The sequence below is a fragment of the Lissotriton vulgaris genome, chromosome 12, assembly GCF_964263255.1.
Source record: "Lissotriton vulgaris chromosome 12, aLisVul1.2, whole genome shotgun sequence".
In the NCBI taxonomy this organism is placed as follows: domain Eukaryota; kingdom Metazoa; phylum Chordata; class Amphibia; order Caudata; family Salamandridae; genus Lissotriton; species Lissotriton vulgaris.
This window is the reverse complement of record NC_141700.1, coordinates 350,824,914-350,840,734: the sequence shown is the minus strand read 5'-3', so window position 1 is coordinate 350,840,734 and position 15,821 is coordinate 350,824,914.

The window sequence follows — 15,821 nt, the reverse complement described above, 5'->3', positions numbered from 1 at the left end:
CAAGGAGGGACTAAGAAGCCTCATTTTCAATCAGAAGCCAGTGTTTAGCATGGATGATGACGCCAGCCAATGAAAAAGAGGGGCAAAGCTTCCACTCCACTTTTAAAACATACCCTACTACAATATGCCTTGCAGAGCTAGTAGCGCATGCACGCTGCAATGCTAGGCGAGACCTAAAAAACAACATCGTATCTTGGTAGTGAAAGAACATCTGTGGTGATGCATAGCAGCCTAAAGTGTGGCAGAACAGGAGTGGGGGGTGACACAATGCAGCACAGCAAATATGGTTGCTGCACAGAATTGTCCCAAAATGTAGTAAATTTGGCCCCTTGAATTCATCCAGGAATATTCCATGATACTCCAATGCTGCCAACTTGGTGTCATACTTACACCTTTATTTAAAGCATTTCCTTATACATAGTAGGAATGAACATTCAGTCTCGCTGGCTTCTGGGAGTAGTCCACTCAAAAATATTTACATAACACATCCCACAGTGAATCAGATAGCTAGGTAACAACTAATAAATCATACCTGCCAAGAGTAACCACACATCCAAGCCTGCACTTCATAGCTCCAGTCGTAGCCGGCATTACTCAAGGGTAGGGGTGTGGGGGGGGGGGCGCGTGGGGAGGAGTGACGCGCGGGGGTTAGTTCACATTTTTTTAAAATATATAATTAAACTTACCTTCCTGCCAGCCGGGTCCCACGTCTTCTCTGCTCTCCAAGAACAGGAAACAAAAGCAGGCAGCCAGGCTCCCTCCCTCCCCTAAGCCAATCACAACTCTTCAAGCAGCATTGTGACTGGCTGAGACGCAGCCCTGCAAACCGCCTATGTGGAGGCCATTTTCTTCATGTAGGCTGCATTGGAGACAGCATGGAGAAGGGCAGAGGGGCGACCAAACAGTCTTTGCACATTCTGGAGTGAGAAGGCACACCACTCCTCCCCTGCTCTCAGAGCAGCCCCACCCGCAACCAAATATAAAATGGTAATAACCGAAAGTTATCACCCATTTATAATTCTGCGTCTTGCACTGCGAGAAGCAGTGGAGTGACGCTCCTCCACCCTAGAGGAAGAACATTCCCTGCATAGCTCTATTACTCAGTAAATAAGATACTAATACAATCTGGAGTTCTGGTTTCTAGGTCAGGATTGGAGCACTGATACCTTACTGGGCAGATTCCTAAAGGCTTGGGGATCACTCCTGTCGATGTCCTTCCTGGCCGGCTGTTAGCTCACTAGCTCCAACCCCTGAAGCCACCCCAGGACTTTTGGGCACTATCCCTAATATCTACCTCTGCACATCATGTAGGAGTGCCTTCTAAAAGGAGATCACCACTTTCTCCACAAAGCACTTCTGCTCTTAAGGCTGAAATCTTTAGGTGTTAATTTTATTTTGCTGCAGTTCATTAGTCTTTTCATCTGTCAGCTGAAGTCGAGTCGTATCTAGAGTGAGGCCTGGCTAAACCCCCCTGTGATTACTAATCTGGAGCTCTTGCTACACTACACACATTTTACTCATAGCAATGTCAGAAGGCAATGACGGGTCAGCAAGAGCTTATGCAAGGGCACACCGATGTCTGTTGTCCACTTGGGTAAGCGTACAGAAGTGTGTCAATGTGCTGTCCACTAAATGGTCAGGTAGGCCTCAGTTCCTGACTGGTATCGATCAATGGCTTTGTATCTGGTTCTGCAAAGTTTGAGTCAGGACACTTGTTTTCTGGGCTGCCGAGGCCCCGTGCCATTCCTGACATCAGCTGTTGGCAGAGGTGGGACTCAGTCTCCCAGCATCCTCAGCAGCGCTGGAGGCATAGAAGTGTGGCCAGGGTTCAATTCCCCGCCTCGGCGGGTCTTGGGCTCAATAATTCCACGGACTCGATAATTCTCGCTCCGGTGCCTTCTCGACTCACGGGTTCACACTCTGCGACTCTGGGCAACAGCTTGCTTAATCTCCACATCTGCCCCTCGCGGTGGGATGCCTGGCTTTCACCTTGTGGATACCCTGCCAGGGTTATCTCACAGGGGAATACCAGGACGGGTTCCCTAAGCAAGCGCGGAGATGCCCCAGGGTAAGTCAGGGTAAGTCATGCGCTATATAAGCTTCATACATTTACATTTACATTTACATAGTACCACCATTGGCAACCTTCCCCACCCCTCCAATGTAACATGCATGCTAATAAATAAACACACAAAACATTTCTTGTTTGGCTAATTTGCTGCAGATTTATTACATACACTGTTGTGTAATATAGTGGGTTATCTTACGGGCGGTCCAAAGGCAGGCAACCATCTGTGCCGCCTGCCCACCTGAAGAGCCAAGCAACACTGGGCTGAACCCAATCTGTGCTGCCACTTCTGGTGATCCTCTTCCCGGATCATGTGAAACATGGTCACTTATTACTCACGCCCCTTTCTAGGCGGAGCGTAGCATAGCAAACCCCCGGTTGTTCAGGCTCACAACCACCCGAAGGACTAAAGGGGCGCTGACACGGTTCTCCAGGAACCTACCATGAGTCTCTTGGGGTTTGGCTCTGGCACCCTCTATGGTGCCGCGCAGAGGTACCCTTCTGTACCCATTTGCTTCCCGATCGCCCTGTAACGCCGCCTGCAACGAAAAAAGAAAACATTCTCTGCCTCCTGCCTGCCACGAACCACGCCGGGTAAGCAGTAAGGTGGGAGACGGTGTGTCCGGTGCCTGAAGAAGAGTACAAAATGGTGGGGGAGGCCTATATACCCCTCCCCCTATCCTCGCTACCAGGAAGTGACGCCTGACTCGCACGCCACAACTAGGCTGGGGGACTCCTCCCCGAGTACCTGTCCCTAAGGGGGTGTGGGGTGCCCCGATGGTACTAGAGGGCTGCCCTCTTTAGTGGGCCCCGGCGGGGGCCTCAGCCAGCCGCATAGTACCACCATTGGCAACCTTCCCCACCTCTCCAACGTAACATGCATGCTAATAAATAAACACGCAACACATTTCTTGTTTGGGTAAAATTGTTGCAGGTTTATTACATACACCGTTATGTAATATGGTGGGTTATCTTACGGGCGATCCAAGGGCAGGCAACCATCTGGGCCGCCTGCCCGCCTGATGAGCCAAGCAGCACTGGGGCGTACCCCATCTTTGCTGCCACTTCTGGTGATCCTCTTTCCAGATCACGTGACACATGGTCCCTTATTACTCACGCCCCATTCAGGGCGGAGCGTAGCATAACAAACCCCCGGTTGTTCAGGCCCACAACCGCCAGAAGGACTAACAGGGCGTCAACACGGTTCTCCAGGAACCTCCCATGAGGCTCCTGGGCTTTGCTCTGGCACCCCCTATGGTACCGCGCAGAGGAACCCTTCTGTACCCATTTGCTTCCAGATCACCCTGTAACTCGGCCACAGCTCTGGAGGTGGCCACCATCACCGCCAGAGCCCCCCCCCCACCAAAACAGCTATAGTCTTACCCACAACCTCTCCTGTCTAGAGCCTCCTGCAAATCTAGATGAAAGAAAACCATTGCTACTGGTTATAGATGACCCCATCTATATACCAATAGCACTTGACGTTAGCCTGGTTCAGCTAGTGTCTGATGAAACAAAAGGCCCTTTTGACCTGTGAAATTGTACCAAGAACTATTCACCCCATGCAGGAAATTTCCCTGTGTCACATGACTCAGCCCCGTGCCAACTCTGGGCGGGACGGTTTCAGACACCCTGGCTCACACTGCCCCATCTATTTGCTGCTCTTACCTAGCTGCCGTCCTTCTAGTACGGTGTGTGCCTGAACACCTGTGTCACACATCTATGGGATTGCAGCCCACTTGTTGGGTGACCTCTACCATAACCCACCTGCCTACATAGGCTATTATGGCGAGAAGGGTTGTCCTTAACATTTGAACAGTCCCTTAGCACTTGAAATCATGACGCACAGGAATGTTCGTAACTAGAAGTATGTGACAATGAGCAAGGGTGCCATCCTGCCCTTGCATTGCATCCCTTTATCCTTATGGGAATTTCACACGCTCTGCTCCCTCAGTGGTGGAACCCCCTACGCATTCCAGCTCAGAGAATCTGTCTGATTTAACCCTTTCGATGCTCATGACGAGCTCAGCTCGTCATGATGCACAGTTGAGCTGTGCTGATGACGAGCTGAGCTCGTCATGACACCAGCAAAATGGCAATTTCCAGCACAGGAGGGGGAAAACGCCTAGCAGCCAAGGTGTTAAGACAGAGCTCACTGTCTGCCGTGTGGTGCCTAAAACTAAGAATTGCGAAGTCTTACTTTACCGCCATCCTAGGATACTCCCAGATAGGGAGGGGGGTTCACAACGCCCACCCTGAGCTGTCCCAGCAGTGGAAAATTCCCCGCTCTGTTAGATTTACATTTTTGTTGAACACTGGACGTGCCAAATGTTCTTACCACATAGTGACCTTTTGTGCTCGACACCCTGATTTCCCCTTTAGGAGGACAAAATGGTAGGAGAGGCCTATATACCCCTTCCCCTGTCCTCCCGCCGAGGAAGTGATGCCTGACTCGCGCACCATAACTATGGCTGGGGGACTCCTCCCCGAGTCCCTGCCCCTAAGGGGTTGTTGGGCGCCCCGATGGTACTAGAGGGCTGCCCTCTTAAGTAGACCCCTGCGGGGCCTCGGAAAACCGCAGAGACAGCCTTCCCAATGCCATAAAGGCAGCGCTCCCCTTCTGAGGCGCTGGACACTTGTTTTCTGAACCGCCCGAGGCTACATGCACTCCCTGACATCAGCTGTTGGTTGGGGGGGGCTCAGTCCCACAGCATCCTCAATAGCTTAGGAGGCAGGGAGAGCCTTCCCGACGCCACAAAGGCAGCATTACAGTGCAGGATGTCTTTGCCGGTCCGAGCCCTGAGGAAGCTGGGCTGGGCCAACACTTTTGGTTTTTCCTCCTGGACAGTTGAACCATCTGTCCAACTTTTACAAGGAACATTGATACGGAAATATTTTTGTGTGGGAGCTGCAGACACTTGCTTTCCAAGAATTTATGATACCGGCCTTAAAGTCTGGGAATTCTGCATAAGTTTCTGAGCTTGGGGACAAGATTACGACAGCCGGCATTCAGAGGAGCAAGTGAGAGATCATCAATTTATTATTATAGGAAAGCCCAAGAATGAAGGGTGTTGGGGTACCCCCTGTTCCTCTGTCTCGATTGGCTCCATGCTGGAAAGAGTTGTGGGGATTGTTTCTAATGAAATAGAGTTAACTGAGCGTAGACTATCATTAGACTATGGAGCATTACCGCTATCTTTGGTCATGGGGGAAAACAGAGCCATTAACCCTTCACAAACGAAGGTAAAGCTGCTACAAATTACCACATCTTGCCCAACCTTGTGCAACAATCCCTCTGTGAGTGCCTTTAACAAATCTGACTCATTCAGCACTACGGCTGTTCCTGCGGGCTCTTTTCCTTTTAAAAGTATAACTGTGAAAAGAAAAAGAGCCCCAAATAAACAACCTGTCACCAAAAGGAAACAACCTATCCAGGCCCTTAGAAAAAGCAGTAATAGTAATCTATTACTTTCTTGGATAGAGCCCCCTCATTCAGAAGCTACTCCCCAGCATCAATCTCAATTGCAAAACTCTCCCAATACCCACTCCCCGGGCACTAAGATATCTGAAGGTCCACCTAATGTTTCATCATAGCTATCGCTTCAAACCCTTGCAATATATTTGGTAGCATACTTGATGAGAAACCATTGATGGAACTGTTGGCGAGCTTGGACAAAAGTTTGGTTGATGCTCATATTTTTCTTCCTTTATTGGAAATTAATAGGGACAACAGTTACCCAATGACACCAGGAGAGCCCAGTGAAGGTAAGAGCGGTGGGGTGGGACACAACAGATGATGACGGGGGGAAATTAAATCAATTATTTTCCCTCCCGTTTGTACTGTCCTCCTCCCCACCATGCCCACTGCTCATACCTGCACAGGACGCTCCTGCATGACACTTCCCCAACATCATCTAACAGGCCGTCCATCCCTCAGGTCCCAGTTTTACAACTTATTTCTTATATAGACCCAACTGACATTAATCACCGAAAGCAATAGAGACAGGTCTGACTAATAGAACAAACAATCACAAAAAATGGCATTTCATCTGCCTCCAACCTCCCACAGAAGGAACAAACTTACAGTAATAAGCAAGGGCCCAAATCTAACCGCCACAGCATTGCAGACCGCTCCAGGGAAGGAAGAAAGCTTGCACGTGCCTTGCAATGATGTTTTTAACCTACCACCAGCTGCATGCCCATATGTCCTTGTTCCAGTTTTCCAACTTAGAGAGCCTTGATGAGTTGGATTGACTGAGCCTTGGGTCTATAGCTAGGCCCAGCTCGATATCTAAAGCGCTAGCCTCCGAGCCAACCCCTAAAATCTTGATTAGTCTGAGCACAATTGTAAGGCCTGAGAACCACACATTAAAAATTGTGACTTTGAATGTTGCAGGATTAGAACCAAAGCTGTCATGCCCAGACTGGCTTCTCTTTATCAGTCAGTTTAATGTCCTAATGTTTCAGGAGACATGGCTGAAATATATTTAGACGGTTTAGTATGTCATTTTAACTTAGCAACTACCTCTAGGCAAGGGGGTGGGCAATGTGCAGGTTGGCCTTCTAGGTAAATGTCAAAGCAGGAGCGAACATGCAGGTTTTAGAGTCAGCTAACACTACCTTTTTAGTAGTGAGGTACTAAAGAGGTCCCACCAAAGATTTAATTCATTTTATAACAATGATTTTACTAACATGCCTAATACATAGCTGCTCTCCAGAAAACCGTTAGTGGTAATAGCCAGCTGGCTGTTTAGGTTTCGCCTGGCGTCCGCTGCGCAGCAGCGTTCGCGCAGGCGAAATCTTATGTTACAACAGTATGTGGCTTATTCCCGCCTCTCTGTTCCATTGGCTAGCTCCATAAATGGAGGCTAGCCATTGGAAGAGAGAGGCGTCCGTCATTGTCCGAGGAGATTCGTGGGTATTCCGGCGATTTTTTCCCTCTCGGCCCCTTGTAGAACGTCATTGCGGCAGTGGGCGGTGGTTTATTTATTTATTTATTTTAGGTTTGTTTTAATCATTTCTCCTAAGATGGCGGCCGGGCGGTAGCTTACTTGAGAAGCTCCGCAGTGCCGTCTTGCACCCGACCTCAAGCCGTGTCTGCACTGTGTCCCTGGGCCGCTTCTACCCGCTTCACCTCCCTCTTGCCGGACCGCACCGCTCACCGCATCCCCACTGGCTAAGGGCTTGCACTGCGCCCGCCCGCACACCCGTACAAGTGTACCGGCCAGCCCTGTGCGTTGTGCCCCTGAGATCCGCAGCCCCTGTGAGCTGTGCGCTGTGGATCATGAGAGCCTTCCCCCGCATGGAAAGGTACGCGCTAAGCAAACGTCCCGCAGTCTGAGGACTCTGCCGGATTTATTCCCGCTCCCGTCCCGCCCGTACGTCTCAGCTGGAGACGCCTGTAGGAGCCGGACGAGCCCCACCGGGAGTAGAGCTGCCAGATTGCCCCAGGAGCCCCGTCTACGCCTGCCTCATTGCCGCTTTTAAGCCTGAAGGTATGCCAGAAGCGTAGCAGTCTGTGGGTGCTCCCCGTACGCCACGTACACCTGAAGCGTACACCTTAGCACCAGCTGGCAGCGTCCCGCGAAGTACGTCTCGTACGCTTGAGGCGTACCTAGCTGCACCGGCCCTTTGACCCACCTTCTGAGATGTACCGCCTGGCTTCCTCGGCAGTACGCCTCGCGCCAGCCTGCAGCATCCCCTGGAAAGTACGGCGCGCACGCGGCCTGAGTGCCCTTGATCCTGCCCTTTGCCCCCCAGTATGGGGCGTACCTGGGCCGTATCGCGAGCCGCCCTGTGCCTTTGAACCGCACAGGCCGCTTCGTACCGCCGTGTTTGAATCTGGAGCCTCTAAGTGCCACAAAGGATCGCCTGCGCCCCGGACACTCGGCTGTGCCCCCTCGAGGTCCCGCCAAGACGCCCCATACCGCGGCGCCCCTCTAACTGCCAGATCCCCCAGGAAGGCCCCGCCGAGGGATATCTTCATCTTGTTAAGTCAGACTTGATACAGTGATTTTAAAGGCATACTAAGTAACAACATGAACTGTTCCAAACTTGATTTTGGTATTAGATACAATCTCTACTACCTAATGCCTACCTCGATGGAAGTGGCTTGGAATCTGGATGTTGTCTTTGTCTCTCTATCACTTGAGCCACACACACAGGCGATGGGGAGATTTGTCAATCTCCTCCTATGTGCTTTTGTTATGATGAGCACCACAAATTACTAATGCAGGCAGTAGTGATTTGCGGTTACAATACTGTATAGCTACGCATTTAAGCCGTGCAAAAACCTGTGCAAAAACTGAAACTGGTATTTTGTAAAATAGTTTTTGGCTTCTTCCAGTAGTATGCAACATGATTGGATGCAGGGCAAACTTCCCAATGCCTAGGCTGCAGTCATCTACAGGCAAGCAAATCTCTCCAACCCCACCAGTGCGCCATGTTAACTCCGTCAGTATGGTGTCAAGTTCATGAAAGAAGGACTTGTTTAGAATGGTTGGTATATATTTGAAAAGAGGTCCAGCATATGTGGGTGGAGCAGCATTTTCTGAAAGTGTCACTCTCCATAGCATTGATATAAGCAGTTGTTTTTTTTACAGAAGTGAACCGATACCCTAGCGGATGCTAAGGCCTTGTTCAGATTGGCAGCTATTAAGTCAGTAGGTTGTGGATGTATTCAGATCCCTAAGTATTTAAAGTTGGTTTCTCGAGAGTTCGTTCTTGTGTGTCTGCCTGGCTGATAACCTTTTCATCTTCATTTGTCAATGGCTAAAGACAGGACTTCGTTCTAGTTGCCCTTATCGACAAGCCTTCCCTAAATTCCCTCAGTACTTCCAATGACAGCAGCAGTCCCATCTACATATCGTATAGCAGAATGTCATTGGTTCAATAAGATGACTTGTGAATGTCCCATCATTGTGCCCAGTCCCCCTCCTACCACCATCACTTCTCATGTGGTGGACCTGTGGCTCCATGGTCAGGAACATTAATAGCGAAGGCAGGTGACACCCTGATATTTCTCCCCTCCTCACTGACTATGGCTCCAATATCACTTTCCCTGCTACTTGGGCCGTGGGTTACTATTCAGTAGCAGGATCCTTGCTTGGATCCTTTACCTGAAGGCCATTGCTTCAAGGATTTTGAAAAGATCGCTACAGCTGGGCATATGGGATGCTTTCGTGAGGTCTCTGGATACTACCTCTCTTTTTGGTACATTATTTGATTGTCCCTGTACAGAGACGTGGATTAGATATTTTACCGTGATTCAGCATGGCCGAGGCTCAAACAATGCCATGTATGCCGCTCTTATAGATTACCAGCCTCTGTCCATTGCAGAGTCTTTATTCTCCTATCACGAAGCCCCGTTCCCGCTCTCGCGGCACGGTAAGCATCTAAAGAACTAGCCCAGTGGGGCGTGGCCAAGATGGCGGCGAGAGCGGTCGAGAAATCCTTTAGCTCCCGCCGGCGGCCGAATTCCAGCACCGGTTCCGACGTACCGGGACCAGTGACACAGGGTTCCTGGGCTGTCGGAGCCGTAGTGAGCATCTGCGACGCCAAGAAACCCACTGGGGGCATGGTGGCAGCACGTTGGGACAGGCGGAGTGTGGCGGATTGCCTGACCCGCGGTGACCGCGAGCCGCCCCTCCCCCCGCGGCACTGGAGCAGCGGCATGGCCGGATCGGGGACACGGACCCCTCGCAGTCTGGCGGAGGCGGTTGAGTCGGCCTTGGCTGCCCGGCCCCGAGTGACCGCAGCACACCAGCGAGCAGGGCGGGCCGCCTGGAACACGGAGGCCGTGTGGAGCCCAACCCCTGTGTCACTGGGGAGGCGGCTGGGCCTGCGCTGACACATCAACAAGTGGCCGTGCACTGGAGGCCCGGAGTAGCGGCCCCTGAAATAAGCTGTGCCCCGTCCCCCCGGGATCCACGGGTGAACGTCGCACCCGCTTGCAGCGGCACACTGGGGGTGTCGGGTGCGGTGTCCGTACGTCCGGGAGAAGAGGAGACGGGCAGTGTGCTCGGCAGAAGAGGCCGGCGGGACGCGGTGAGTGGCGTGCTTCGCCGCCGACCAGTCGAGGGCACTGCAGTTCCTGGGGCCTAGAAGGAGGTGGCACGGAGGGCGCCCACGACTGGTCCGGAGTGGAGGTGAGGAGCTGGACGCGCTTGGAGGGAGAGCCCTGTGCTAGCACCGGAGACGCGGCGCCGAGGCCGGAGAAGGGGTCTTCCAGCAGCAGACTACGGGGCGCACCCCTCGCAGGGACCTGCGGGGCCGCTTGGCATCCTGCCAGCCGGTAGCCCGGTGACTCGTGAGTTGCTCTTGGTGGTCGGCGGAGAGTAGTGATTCCAGCAAAGGCCAGAGGAAGCACAGAGACTCCCATTCCCTGACTTCACCAGCCCGTGTAAGTAAGGAGCGGCACGCTAGGGCTGAGCGGTGGTGGTTCAAGACTGGAGGTCGGACCGGACACGTGGCGGGGCACCACTACATATAACAGGGAGCGGCAAGGAGGCAGTCGTGCAAAGGCACCGGAGAGAGCGCCTAAGCCCGGCAAGGCTCACGACCGCGCTACAGGCGCGTTGTAGGGCCAGATACACCTGACCACATATTAGGTCACAGGGCATCGGCTGGTCCGACGACAGGGCGGGAGGGATATCCGTGGGCAGACCGCCCAGGGGCAAGACAGTGAAGGAGATGTTCGCCAAGTCGCAATGCCCCCTACAGAAAGGCGCAGCGGCTCCGGCCCTGAAGACAATGGAGCAGGCCTCGGACGCTGGAGCAGAGCCCATAACGAAGGCCTTTCTGGAGTCTCTCTTCGCCTCTCTGCGTGATGACATCCAGACCTTTAAGACGGAGTTCACCGGCGAAATTCGGGAAGTGCGGCGCGAGATGGATGGCATAGGGGAAAGAGTGGCAGACCTGGAGGCTAAGAGCGACGAACGGGATACAGAACTTTCCCCCCAACAACAGGAAATTATCCGGCTGCACGATCAGCACGTCGACCTGCAACTTCACCTGGAAGATCTGGAAAACCGCTCTAGGCGCCATAACATCCGAATTCGCAATGTGACCACGTAAGATGCTACTCAGGACGTGTTTCGCTATGCCAGAGAGCTCTTTAACCATGTCCTGGAGCGGCCACTAGATTCCCCTCTACAGCTAGACAGGGCCCACAGGACCGGCCCGCCCCGCGCGGCAACGGCGCCCCCCCCAGACATATTGGTGTGTGTTCAGGACTACCGTACCAAGGAGGAGATACTGCAGAAAGCACGCCGGAATCACACGATTTCGTTCCAGGGCACGTCCCCGCTGCTTTTTCAAGATTTGGCGGCGCTTACACTGCACAAGCAAAGACTCTTCAAGCCGGTTACAACCCACCTGCAGCAAAATAGCATCCCATACAGCTGGGGCCACCCCTTCCGCCTCATCTTCAAAGTGGGAAACAAGCAGCACCAGCTCCGATCAGTCTCTGAGGCCTGCACTTTGCTAGGTATAGAAGCACCTACGGACGAGGCCGAGGCCCAAGGATCGGCTCCGGAGACGGAGGGGAAAAGGCCGCAATGGACTCAACAGCGCAGGAGGAGGCGAGTCAAGAAACCCCCGGCGACAGAGATTGAGGTGGGACAGCGTGCTGCGGTGAAGGCAGTGGCTACGGACAGCAGCGCCAGCCCCACGGGATGAGAACCTCAACGGCTCCTAGTGACCGGGTTGTACGTACTGGCCGCATGGCCGTTGGCGGGAGGATGCTCCCAGACAGACTAGTAAGACTACCTTACTTTCCCTTTTTTTTCCTATTCATCCTTGGATGAGAGACAATGACAATTCGCAGTTGGGGGGGATGGGGGGGGAGTTTAAGTTGGGGTGAGTTTCTTGGAGCTGGGCGGTGGGTGGGAGAGGGGGTGGGAATGTGGTTCATGGCCCGATGGTGGTGTGGTATGTCTGCCTCCCTGGGGAAGGGTTGGTGGAAGCTGGATGAGGCGGGTTGGTCTCCCGGATGGGACACTGTGGATGCTACTTTAATAGCTATTTGTCGGATTTTTTTCCCTGAATGACTCCAGTTGACTTTGTGGTTCTTACTCTGAACGTGAGGGGGCTGAATAATCCTGTGAAACGCAAAGCGGTCCTCTTGCTCTTAGAGCAGTCCAAGGAAGACATTTGCCTCCTACAGGAGACACACCTTCTTGCAAGAGATTGCCATCACCTCCAATCTAGCAAGTTTCCTTTGCAATTCTTTTCCTCATGCACAGAGAAAAAGGCGGGGGTGGCAATCCTGGTGGCACGCAAATTTAAGGGAAAGGTGCTGGGTAAGATAGCGGATATTAAGCGAAGGCTGCTGGTTTACAGGTTTGCATTGGGGGACCTGACATACACGATCGGCTCGATCTACGGGCCCAATGAAGGCCAGGAAAAGTTTCTGCACAAGGCGCTCACGGAGGCCACTGATACCATAGACCGTCATCTTCTGCTGGGAAGGGATTTGAACTTGGTTTTCGATAACTTACGGGATCGGTCCTGTCAGCGCTCTAGTCAGGTGGGTGCTCTCTCGGCAGCGGGTCTGGCCTGACTGAAGGACCTGGGGCTAGTGGACACTTGGCGCGAGCTTCATCCAGGGGAGACTGACTACACACACTTCTCAGCGGCACACAAAACATATGCGCGACTACATTACCTGCTTGTCTCCACAGCTGCGCAGTCGCTCGTCACCAGTGCAGAGATCGGTACAGCGTCCCTCTCAGATCATGCCCCAGTCACGGTCTCTTTCGCTGGGCCGACGGGCCCGAGGGTGGGCAGGGTGTGGCGACTACGGGACTCGCTGCTCTCCAAAAAAGAGGCGTCTCCAGGATTCAAGGAGCCATAAAGGACTATTTGTCCCATAACAGTAATGGAGACACTAAACTGGCTACTCAATGGGCTGCGCTCAAGGCCGTATTGCGGGGTGAATTTATCTCGATCTCAACTGCGGAGAACATAGAACGTCAGATCAAGAGGGATGAGCTAACCCAGAAGACAAGGGAACTAGAACAAATACATAGAAGGACAGGTGCCCCGAGGATTTGGCGCCAATTGAAGGCTGCTCGTCAGCAGCTGGCGGCGCTGGACATGGATAGGGCAGAGTATGCAGCTTTAAGGTTGAAGCATGCATACTACACAGGTGGAGACAGATGCGGGCGGCTGCTAGCGCATAAGCTACGCACAATCACCCAGAACGGGAGGTCAAGGAACTGAAGGGGAGAGATGGTGCCTGTTTCACCGGAGATCGGGCGGTAGCAGGTGCTTTTTTATCGACTTCTATGCCACCCTATATGAGGCGGGCCCACCCAACCCGAAGGCGGAAATGGCCTTCCTGGAGTCGATCCCATTACCGGCCCTCACTCAGGAGAAATCTGAGGGACTGGAGAAGGATATCCGCATAGAAGAAGTTATTTCGGCGATTTCCCGACTTAAACTTGGCAAGGCGCCGGGACCAGATGGCTTCCCGGCGTCCTTCTACAAAACCCTTTGTGCCCAATTGACGCCGCTGCTGGCCAACCTCTTTACTTCGTTCGCGGAGGACGGAAGGATCCCTGGGGAACTACTCGAGGCATCCATTGCGGTTATACCCAAACCGGGCAAGGACCTCACTGACTGCGGGGCATACAGGCCCATCTCCCTCCTGAATGTGGACCTCAAGCTCTATACCGGGATCCTCGCCTCCAGACTGGGCCCTTGCATGGGGGGCCTCGTTCAGCTGGATCAGTCTGGCTTTATACCAGAGCGACAGACCTCCAATAACACTAAACGGGCCCTCCACCTCATTGAGAAAGCATCCCTCACGCAGGGCGAATACATGATGTTGGCCATCGATGCGGAGAAGGCCTTTGACAGGGTGCACTGGCCCTACCTTGAGAATGTGTTAGTGAAGGCCGGACTGGGACCCAAGTTCTGGATCAGAGTGATGAACTGCTATAAGTTCCCTTCAGCCACGGTCAGGGTTAATGGTTTATCCTCCCCCCGATTCCAGATCGAACGAGGCACCAGGCAGGGGTGCCCACTATCCCCTCTATTATTTGCTCTCTATATGGAGCCGCTGGCACAGCTAATCCGAACGGACCCGGAGGTTAAGGGGATTAAATTTGGAGCGGATGAGCACGTTGTAAGTCTCTACGCCGATGACGTCTTGTTGTCCTTTGCCGAGCCCCGGAGCTCTCTTCCTGCCTGCATGGTCGACCTAGAGAGGTTTGGCAGTGTCTCAGGCTTTAAAGTCAATATGACAAAGTCAGTGGCCCTTGATCTGTCTCTGTCGTCGAACACGCGCACTGAGCTACAGGATAAATTCCCTTTGCAGTGGGCAACAGATGCAGTTCCGTATCTCGGCATCAAACTAGCTCCCTCCTTACAGACCACGGTGGAAGTAAACTACACCCACCTACGACAGACGGTCAGACGGGAGTTGGGACAGTGGAAACATTACCCGCTTTCGTGGCTGGGCAGGGTGGCAGCGATCAAAATGACTGTTCTCCCCCAGATACTTTACATCTTTCGCACTATTCCCCCTCGCTCCCCCTAAAGGCTGGATCAAACTGATGCAATCGGAGCTCTCACAATTTATATGGAATGGTAGGAAGCCGCGCCTGAAAGCCCAGATAGCGATGCTTGCCCCAGAGCAAGGAGGGATTGGGATTCCGAACCTGGCCACATACTTTCAGGCGGCGCAGCTACGTTACATGGCGGAATGGGTCCAATGGGAGTCAGGGAAGCACTGGTTGTTCCAGGACCAAGCGGTCGCTGGAAGGGCACTGCAAGAGATCCCGTTCATGCACAAGGTTCACAGGCCCCACAATCTTTACGCGTCCTTCATCACTCGAGTCCCGCTGGAGATTTGGGATCAGGTCGGGGTTGCACTCGGCCTCACCACCTTGCCATCACCACTCACCCCCATCCTTGATAACCCTGACTTTCAACCGGGGATGGATGGGAAGGCCTTCGAACGCTGGAAACCGGCTGGTTGTCGCTCCCTTTGCCACGTGTATGGTGCCGAAGGAATAGTTCCCTTTCCGCAGCTCCGCCAGGAATTCGGCCTCCCAGAATCCGAGAGGCTCCGCTACTTCCAGGTTAGACACTGGGCCCTTGGCACGGCGGTGAGATCGGAGGCGGACAGGCGGCTGATGGATTTCGAACGCTGGTTGATTACGTGCAAGTCTGACAAGCAGCTAATCTCTGACCTTTACAAAATGCTCACACACCAACATCGGTACGCTTACAGCGCGAGTAGGGTACGCTGGGAGAGAGAACTGGGGAGGTCCTTCACACACAAGGAGTGGGAAGGGATATATTATAGAGCGCGACACTCAGCTTACCATATGGGGCTTACCAACACTCTCACGAAGGTGGTGACCGATTGGTATTACACACCAGAGCGGCTGTACGAAATGGACAGTAGCAAGGACCCCTCATGCTGGCGGGGATGCGGACAACTGGGTACCCTCACACACGTACTTTGGGAGTGTAGATTTGTGCAGGAATATTGGCGCCAGGTACTGGATGATGTGGACACCCATTTTGACACCGAAATCCCACGCTTCCCTGCCTATGTCATTCTGGGGCTCCCCAACGCACTTACCTACCCCTTACTATCACGAAGGGGACGCTTGATGGCCATAGCAATAGGCTCGGCGCTGCAAAATATCCTGGCACATTGGCGCTCGGCTCTTACTCCCACGCACCAGGGCTGGCTCCATCGGCTGTGGATGGTCCTGGGTATGGAAAGGCTTTCTCT